Source organism: Castor canadensis, chromosome 11 (assembly GCF_047511655.1).
Source record: "Castor canadensis chromosome 11, mCasCan1.hap1v2, whole genome shotgun sequence".
Lineage (NCBI taxonomy): Eukaryota > Metazoa > Chordata > Mammalia > Rodentia > Castoridae > Castor > Castor canadensis.
This window is the reverse complement of record NC_133396.1, coordinates 27,277,280-27,287,111: the sequence shown is the minus strand read 5'-3', so window position 1 is coordinate 27,287,111 and position 9,832 is coordinate 27,277,280. Positions and strand designations below refer to the sequence as shown.

Sequence of the window (9,832 nt, the reverse complement as noted above, 5' to 3'; positions counted from 1 at the left end):
GTTGTCCATGGGGGCATACAAAGGGGGGGTCCTTGGTCCCTCCTCTTCTTGCACTACCTGCCTCTCCCTTCACAGCTAGAAGCTCCAGCACCGGCTGCACATTGGCGTCACCTGGAGAAGGTACACAAAATACCAGCCCTGAGCACCTGCTAGAGTGTTAGCCAGATGTGGTGGATCTAAAGAGCCACAGATGATTCTTATGAGAAGCCTTGTAGCCCAGACTGGTCTTTAACTCAAGATCCTCCTGCTTCTGCTTCCCAAGTGCCGGCATTACAGATGTCTGCCACCATGCCCAGCCCACAGCCAGAGTTTTGAGACACTGCCTTCAAAGTTGTATGTATAGGGCTAAAGGCATGGCTCAGTGCCTAACAAGTGTGAGGCCCTGAGTTCAAACCCCAGTACTGCAAAGTAATAAATAATGATAATAATAACGTTGGGATTGGGGTGTGGCTCAAGTGGTACAGCACCTACCCAGCAAGCACAGGGCCGAGTTCAAAACCAATACAGCCACAATAAATAAACAAATAAATTTTTCAAAAATTCAAAGTTATATGTATAGTATCTAGCCAGTCACTGGCTCTTGGTGCTCACAGGAACATCCAGAGTGGGACACTCTGGTTATTATTTCTTCTCTCTTGGGCCATGAGTTTAAAAAAGATCTAGAATTCTGACCACCACTGGCTGCCTCCCCCACGGGGAAAGTCTGTGCTCCAGGCAAATCTTCCTCACTCAAATGCAGATCAAAGCCAACTGTGGAAGGAAACTTTGCAGCACAGGTGGGAATTCCCACCTGGGCATCCAGGTAGGAGACACTCCTGTAACCAGGCCTGCCAGAGCACCCCCTGCTGAGTAGTGGGGGAATCCCCAAGTGGGCACAGAGGCCAGGCTACAGATGGGGCTCAAGGGCTCCCTTGCTGCATGAAAAAACCTCCTGTCCCTCTCTCCCCCCAGGAGGTTTGAAGAAGCCCCCTAACTGCTCCAGACACTGGATAATCTCTCCTGGAATGATTGGCAGCTGGTGGCCACATCCCAGTGGCCTGCCAGCATCTCTCCCTCTGGCAGCACCTCAAGCCTTCACTGTGCATCCAGGAAACCCCAGGCAGGTCAACAGGTGTTTCCAGAGCCAGTGCTGGTATGCAGCCTGCATTACTTATGCTTGGGGTTGTATTTTTGCATCCTTGGTCATACATCTGCCTGCCTTGGAGATTTTACCATCTTCCAGATCCTTCACAAACAGGCACGGAAACATGGCATGACAGACATGGAAACATGGCATATCCACACAGTGGAATATTACTGAGTCATAAAAAAGAATGGAGTCCTGACCCAGGTTGCAACATGGATGAACCTTAAAAACATGATGCTAAGTTAAAGAACTCAGACTCAAAAGCCCACCTAATGTTTGGTTCCATTTATGGGAAATGTGGGGAACAGATGGGTTCAGACACAAAGCAGATTAGTGGTTGCCAGGGGCAGTGGGGAGAAGAGAAGTGTGAATGACCATTACAAAGTAACAGGTTTCCTTTTTTGTTTTCTTCTCTTGGCAGTACCAAGGTTTGAACTCAGGGCCTCAAGCTTGCTAGGCAGACACTTTACCACTTGAGCCACACCCTCTAGCTCTCTTTTTGCTTTTAGTTATTTTTTAGATAGGGTCTTGTGGTTTTCCCAAGACTAGCCTTAGACCTCAATCCTCCTACCAGAATAGCTGGGGTTACAGAGTAGCTGGGATTACAAGTCACCACACCTGACCTCCTTTTTAGGTGATGAAAACGTTCTGCAATTAGATAGTGGTGGTGGTGACACCATGCTGGGAATGACTCCTCTCCTGATCTAGTTCCTTTGGGTTCCTGTGTCCCTGCCATCAACAGTCTCAGCCCTCTCCTCAGGACCAAGCCAGGGCTTTTCTGATTCTCCCCTGCTCCCTTCTCCCAGGGATCTGCACCATGAGGATGCATGTGACCAGAGCTCTCTGTGGGAGCTGTCGGCCCTCCTTACCATGTTGCCTTGTCTCACCTCATGGTCACAACATGACTTAGCAGTTCCAGCCTCCAACAGAGAGCACATACATGGAGAGGTGAGGTGAGGCATATGTCTTAGCAGCTCTTTGGGTTTGTTTTTGTTTTTCAGACTGGGGTTTGAACTCAGGGCCTACACCTTGAGCCATTCCAACGGCCCTTTTTTATGATAGGTTTTTTCAAGATAGGGTCTTGCAAACTGTTTGCCCAGGCTGGCCTCTAACCGCTATCCTCCTGATCTCTGCCTCCTGAGTAGCTAGGATTACAGGCTTGAACCACTGGGGCCCGGCTCATTTTGTTTTTTTGAGACAGTGTCTCCCTGTGTAGCCAGGCTGTCTTTGAGTTTTCAATCCTCCTGCTTCAGCCACCCAAGTGCTGAGATTACAGGTGCACATCACCACGTCCAGCTCAGGAGCAGCTCTTTCTGAAAGAGGAGGAAGAATTTCTCAGGGCCTCCCTCTGCAGGCTTTCCCATGGGTCATATTCCTAAACCCATCCCTGTCCTGGGCCTGCAGGAGCCCACAAAGGCCAGGACTGCTGGTACGAGAACAAATTTGTGTTTTATTAAGAAGATGGTGGGGATAGCTTGGTAGTTAAACAGACCTCATGAGTTTTCCTGACAACTCTGCATTTTCCTAACCAATCAACTTTCCCTTCCCAAAATGAACTGATTCTTTATAAAATATTTTTGGTGACTGTTATGACACATACACACATCCAGAGTCTGCCTTTCCTAATATCTCTCATGGGGAGAATCAGTGCAGACCTCAGCCTGGTTCTCTAGCTAGCAAGACATAGCCCTGCCCAGGCCAGGAAGATCCATTCTAAGCTACATGCATTCCTCTTCCAGAAAGTGAACCATTCCAGGCACGTGCCCCACTCCTGCTCTGTGAATTTTCTCATTGCAGCATCTTTCTGCCAAGATGTTAGCAGAGATGGGGCCTGGATGTGTTCTTGGCTTTGTTCTAGTGAGTGCTGAGTCAAGCATAGTTCAACACCATCAACATCAATCCTCAACCAACCCCCAATTCCAGCTATCCTTGATGTACGAAGGGAAGGACAGTACTTTCCTTCTTAAACAAACAACTTTGGTGCTGGCCAAGAATAAATGCTCAGGGAGCCTGGAGGGAAGTGCAGAACAGGGCTGTAGTTCAAGTGAAAGTCACACCTCTCCACCTCTGGAGCTGTATATGTACAACAATCCATTCTTGTCTATGCACTGCCCCTCCCTCCATCTTTATGCAAATTTTACTCATATAAAGTGCTCAAGACTCATCACTTCTAATTATCCCACCACACAGTTGGGAATGGGAAAGGAAAACATTCCCAAAAGAAAGTCAAGGTGCCTCTCTCAGAAGGGACATGGATGCCAAGGGTCTTGGCTCTCCCAGCCTCCTTTCCCTCCCCTCTCCCAAAGCACAGTTCCACGTCATCCTAAACAGTTTTCAGCCCCTGGGCTCTGCCACCTTCTCCCTTCCACCATGTATCTGCTGGGTCTTAGTTTAGACTCTACTTCAAGAAGTCTTCTGTGACCCTCCATAAGAATTATGTAGACTGCCTATGAGCACCCATGTTTGTTGCTATTTTAGTTAGCAGATACCTATTGATCATCTCATCTGGGCCAAGCTCTGCTACTCTACAGCATTACCCTATCTATAGGCTTCCCACAAGGCTCTATAGGCATCTTTTAAAAAATAATTTTATGAGCATACAATAGTTATACAGGGGGATGCATTGTGATATTTCATATGTATTTTAAATGCATCTTAGTTGGATTTATCCCTCTATCATTCTCCCTCTTCCCCTCTCCCCCGTTCTTAGAACAATTTCAACAGATTTCATCCTTCTATTTTCATATATGGATACAAAACACATCCGCCATATTCATCCTCATTCCCCCTTTCCTTGATCCCACTCCCCTCCCAGCTCTATCGGTATCTTATGTATCTTCCTCATCACAAATCTCCATGACACTAGACACTGTGTGAGTCACGGTCTGCACTCCCTACATTTTTGTTGGGAGAAAAAAGGAAAATCATTTCTGAGGTGAAATTCACATAACATAAAATTGGGCTGGAATGTAGCTCAGTGATAGAGTGCTTGTCTAGCAAGCTTGAGGCCCTGGGTTCGATCCCAGCACCAAAAAAGAAAATACAAAAAAAAAAAAAAAGACCCCCACATAATATAAAATTAACCATTTTATGTTAGAACTCGGTAACCAGAGTTCTAGGCCACAGGCACAACTCTGGGGATCCCAACATGCCAGGTTTGGCCACTCATCCCAATATACCAAATAAAGAGTTGTGGTGAAGCACAAAGAAATGAGATTTCTTACACAGCTTGTGCCTGCCTTGGGAAGAGGCAAAGTGAGCACTTAAGCCCATCACCAGCCATCTTTGGGGTGCAGACACGAGCTTCAGGTTTAAGTGGAAGGAAAGAGAGGTACATATAATCAAACACTTCCTGTTAAAGTGTGGCCCGGATCACATTATCGCAGTTCTGTTCTCCAAGGGGTTCTGGAGAAGTTATTATTGCTGCCATCACTTAAGGGGAGTGAAACAAGTCCTCTTTCTCCAAGGGTGCAGCCTCATCATTGTAGGTAACTGTCCTCACTTGGGGGGCTGTCTGTCCTGTGAGGCTCTGCTGATCCTTTCCTTGGAGGTAGTTTCTGTCCCTCATCAGAAAGATGTTATCAATCAGTCCTGTCCTTGCTGGAACCCAAGGTGACTGCAGAAGACCAAGACTGAGAGTAAACAAGACAATGTAAAATGGAGACAGAGAGACAGAGGCAGGGGCTGGGGTAGTGGATGAAGTGGTAGAGCATCTGCCTAGAAAATGTGAGGTCCTGAGTTCAAACCCCCGGACTCCCAAAAAAGAAAAGAAGCAGTAAAATGGAGGCAGGGATGCCAGGTTTTTGTCTTACTTTCAGTTAACTTTGGACATTTGCAGGCTCTCATGAAGTCACTGCTTTTAGCAAAAGCAGTTTCTAAGTACCTATCATAGAGTGAGCCACTCCCCACCCCTGCAGCATCCTGCTTTAGGCTGCAAATTATCCATCCATCTTCATTGTGCTTCTCATCCTGTCCTCTGCCCAGGTGGTCTATCAATGAACTGTGGGGACTTGAAAAAGGGAAGGAGGAGAATAGAAGGACAGAGGGCATGGGGAGGGCAGCTCTGTCTTCACCTCTTTTTTGGAAGAGTGTGGGAGTGAGGAGGAGGGAGAGTGACCAGTCAGCCCCCTTTCCCCCAAGCCCTCCCTGTTCCCACTCCACTGCTCTGGGCCTGGCCTGAGTTTCCTTCCATTATTGTTCCTGCGTGGGCCACCTGTCAGGCTATCTCCAGGGAGAGCAGGCATATATGGACACAAGCCGACAGTACAGTGTAGGGTCCCATGCTGCTTTCCTCACTCACACATGGTCCTTTCAATAAGTACAGTGTGTTCATTTCTTATGGATACTGTAACAAATGACCCAGAAGTTTGTAGTTGAAAATAACACATACTTACTCTCTTGCAGTTGTGGAGGCCCGAAGTCTAAAATGAATCTCCCAGGGCCAAAGTCAGGGTGTCCACAGGTCAGCATCTTCTGGAGGCTCTAGAGGAGTGTAGAGGGTTGAGTGGAGGCTCTCCACCCGCCTAGAACATGTTCACATCCAATCCCTGGAACCTGTGGATAGCTGAATGGATGGATGGATGGATGGATGTCAAAAAATGAGTATCATCTTACATGGCCAAGTATGCAAAGTTAAGGACATTAAGCATGGTCCCTAAATGAAATCCTATGTGTCCTTGTAAGACAGACACACTGACACAAAGACAGAAATGGAGATGCAATGTGACCATGGAAGTGGATAATGGGGATATGTGCCCACCAATCAAAAATGTCAACAGTCACTGAACACTGGAGGAGGCAGAGATCTGATATTCCCTAGAGCCTACTGGAGTGCAGCTTTGCCATTGCCTGATTTCAGACTTATGGTCTCTGGGACTGTGAGAGGATAAATTTCTGTTTTAAATAACTAAGTTTGAGGTCATAGTTATAGCCACCACAGAAAATTATCATGGTGAGAATCTGTCGGCTCCTCCTTTTCCAGCATTTCTCAGCTCAGGGCTCCATCCTCCATCCTGAAAGCCAGAAGTGAAACATCTCTCTGACTTTCTGCCTCACTCTTATACAGACCTTTGTGATTACATTGAGTCTACCCGGATAACCCAGGATAATCTGCTGTGAGAAATCCTTAATCTTCTCTGCAAAGTCCTTCTTATCATGGAAAGTGACATATTCATAGATTCTGGGGATATGATATGAACATCTTGGTGAGGGGGGAAGGGCACATTATTCTCCTTACACACTCAGGTTCAGAGTTCAAGGAGCTTCTAGGTGGTCATCTCCAGGGACCATCATTAGGATCTGAGGGTCCCCCCCAATCTGCTGAAAGACTCAGCAGACTGTATTGAACTGTGTGCTTTCCTCCAGAATGCTTTGGTCCTGCCCTCCATCTTCAGCTCTGGGAAGGAGCCTGGGGCCCCTTTGAATGGGGCAGCAGGAACGCTAAGGGACTTCAAATTCCCCAGCTGTTCTCCCACGCCCCTCCCCTTGGCTGCTTTCCCTCCATTCTTACACTGCACCCTTACCACCACTCTTATTCCTCCCCATCCCATTCCAACCATCTGGAAGTCTCCACACACCTTGGACCTCCTACCTTATGAGGGTCATGGGCAAGTTCCCATAGAGCTTACCCAGAACCACTGCATCCTGGGTTAGTGAGGGAGTAAGTGGCTGGAATAATCTAGGAGAGAAAGGGCAGAGAACACCCTTGTTACCTTAGGCTACAATTGGCTGGGGTCAAGGCTACTAGCTCAGTCTTCAAGTCCCACCCTTGTTTGGAGCTCCTATGCGATCCCTAAACATGCAGGCCCCTCCTTTCTCTCAAAAGTTGACACTGGTGCCTGGCCAATGCCTCCTGACCCCACTTCTGCCTACTGGCCAGACCTTAGCCGGTCCATACTGCTCTTCAGGGACAGTTTGGGCCTGCCACATCCTGGGGGTGAATTTTAATTTGCTCAGAGCCATAATGGCGGGCCATTTCTTGTCCAATGATTAGTTAGACATGGTGCTTTCTAGGGATGGGTTTGCAGTGAGACCCAAACTGCCTTCCTGGTTACTAGCAATTGTGTAACTATTATAATTCTTTCCCTGGAATCTTATCAAGTTACCAAGTCCCCCAAACAAGACACCACTTGTCTCTGACTATCCCCTTTCCCTCCCTGCACCTTCCAACTGGTCACCAACTGCTCTCAAGTCTGCCTAGGAAAACAGACACACATACAAATACATGTGCACACTTAAAACACAAATGCACACATATACACACATATATGAACATGGACACATGCACACAAATACACACATACATATACAATCGCTCATGTACACACAAGCACAAATGCATGTACACACATAATGCAAACAGAACTATACATGTATGCAAGTTCATGCACACATATGTACACAAAAGTCTTTCAGGCATATGAACTGTTCTCACCTGAGGTGCTAGTTAAAAATGAAGATTCCACCCAGCCTAGAGGACTGGGAAGCTGAGGAAGAGACAAAATCTTTGTTCCTGCTGCTCTAATAAAAACCACAGATTAGGTAATTTGTAAAGAGAAACTTGAGCTGGCAGAGTGGCTTAAGTGGTAATACTGCCTGCCAAGCACGCCCTGAGTTCAAACTCCAGCGCCACCCTCCCCCCCAAAAAAGAAGAGAAACTTATTCTGTAAGCCAGGAAGTAATCCAATGCCAAGGCCCAAAAGGATTGGTGTCTGGTGAGAGCTGCTCTCTGCTCTAAGTGGCACCTGGTTGCTACATGCTGAGGAAGGAGTGCTTTGTCCACACATGCTGGAAAGGACAAAAGGGAAGGGAGTGCTCTCTTCATCTGATGCCCTTTCATAAGAGTGTTGACTTCATTCCTGAGTGTGGAGCCCTCAAGGCCTAATCACCTCCCAAAGGCCATGCCCCTCAATACTGTTGCATTGGGGATTAAGTTTCAGTGTGAATTTTGGAGGGGACACTGCCATTCAAACCATAGCAAAACCTTCTTTTTCAAATCCCTGAGGTTATACCTGCACCACACAGCAAGCACAACAATACACAGGCCTCTGAACATCCAGACATTTTCAGCCTCTATTTTGAGCCACTAGCTTTAACTCACCTTTCTGGATTCTAAATTACTAGGCATGTGCTCTACCTAGTACTCGAGCCATGTCGCCAGTCTTTTTGTTAAATTTTGTTCTTGTGATAGGTTCTTGCTAACTTTGCCTGGGCTGCGCTGGAACTCAAGATCCTCCTGCCTCCACCTTTCTAGTACTGGGATTACAGGTGTGCCCCATCATGCCCCACTTGCTTTCTAAATTCCTATTTGTCCGCCATCAGTAGCCTTGTTTTACTGGAACCTGACCCTCAGTCTTATGTCCCTGAAGGCTCTTTCCTCTTCCCTCACAATTCAGATGGTGGCTCTGGCTCCAAATGCCTTTGGCTACTGGAGAGACATAACTCTGGAAGTGTGAAGCCCCAACAGCACTACCTCTGCCCCCACGCAGGATTATGGGCCCTTTGGGAACCTACCAATATCACTTGACTGAGAAAAGGAGACCCAGTAAACTCAAAGAACACTGCCAAGTCTCACCCCATGTTGATACAGTGAAGGTGGCCTGAGCCTGGAACATCTCTCCTGGGTCTGCTCCACTGGACTACTGTTTCCCCACATTAGCCTCTCTGGGCATGAGAATCCACTGGGATTTGCAAAGCCAAGGTCTCTTCCCACCAGCATCTGAGGCAGTGTTCCCTCATCTGAGCAGGCTGGAGATTCCCGAGGACCTTCCCTGTTACCAGCAGACTCTCTGGGGCTTGAGAATCAGGCTCATGTTGGATGAGGGAACAAGAAAAGGAAGACCATAGGGTTGGTGACAAGTGGCTTGGGAAGCACTCAGGAATGGCTCTCCAGATTATCACTGGGATGGTGTTGCAGACGTGGATGGAGACCTGTCCAACTTCTGTGGGACAGTCTCTCAGGTGCACAGGACATCCATTCACAGTGGTCCTTGCACCAGTGTCTAAGGGATCTTCTCAAGGGACCACATGGTATGGACCAGCCAGGACTCTCAAAGGCAAAGAATCTAGGCCACACCTTTCCTCCAAGGCTGCCAGTATGACTTTGTCTTTGTTTTTTTCAGACAGGATTCAATGCAGAGTCCACGCTGGCCTCCAACTCAACATCCTTCCGCCTCAACCACCCAAGCGCTGGAATTACAGTTGTGATCCACCATGCCTGGCTCCCACTACATTTTTAGAGTCAAGAAATATCAGAACAGACCTTCTAAAAGTGTGGCATATTTAAAATGTTATATTTATTAAATCAGTGCTTTTGATACACACATACACAATGAACTATTTTATTTCTCTGCCCAGAAAAGTGTAAGAGATGAACTCTGAGTGATGCAAAATATCAGAAGGTTATTAACTTTGCATTTTCAGTAGGTCAGAATATTGTCCTAATTATGTCTAATGATAACCATGTGTCCCTGTATATGAATTTCCTGTGGATGCTATAACCAATAACCATAAACTGCATGGCTCTGTGTGTGTGTGTGGTGTTTTCAGTACTGGGGTTTGAACTCAGAACCTACACCTTGAGGCACTCCACCAGCCCTTTTTGTGATAGAGTCTCAAGAAGTATTTCCCCAGGATGGCTTTGAACCGTGATCCTCTTGATCTCTGCCTTCTGCTGGGAGGAGTAGCTAGGATTACAGGAGTGAGCCA

General features: G+C 47.2%; 1 long non-coding RNA gene across 1 annotated transcript; it reads right to left on the bottom strand.

The window, feature by feature from the left end:
• Window positions 1-1,291: 1,291 nt before the first annotated feature.
• LOC141413757 (uncharacterized) lies at window positions 1,292-7,980 on the bottom strand. Its single transcript, XR_012438632.1, has 4 exons — window positions 7,560-7,980; window positions 6,717-6,803; window positions 5,521-5,690; window positions 1,292-4,742 (listed from the first exon to the last, which is right to left on the bottom strand). It is a non-coding gene; the product is annotated as an uncharacterized lncRNA (long non-coding RNA).
• Window positions 7,981-9,832: the final 1,852 nt, after the last annotated feature.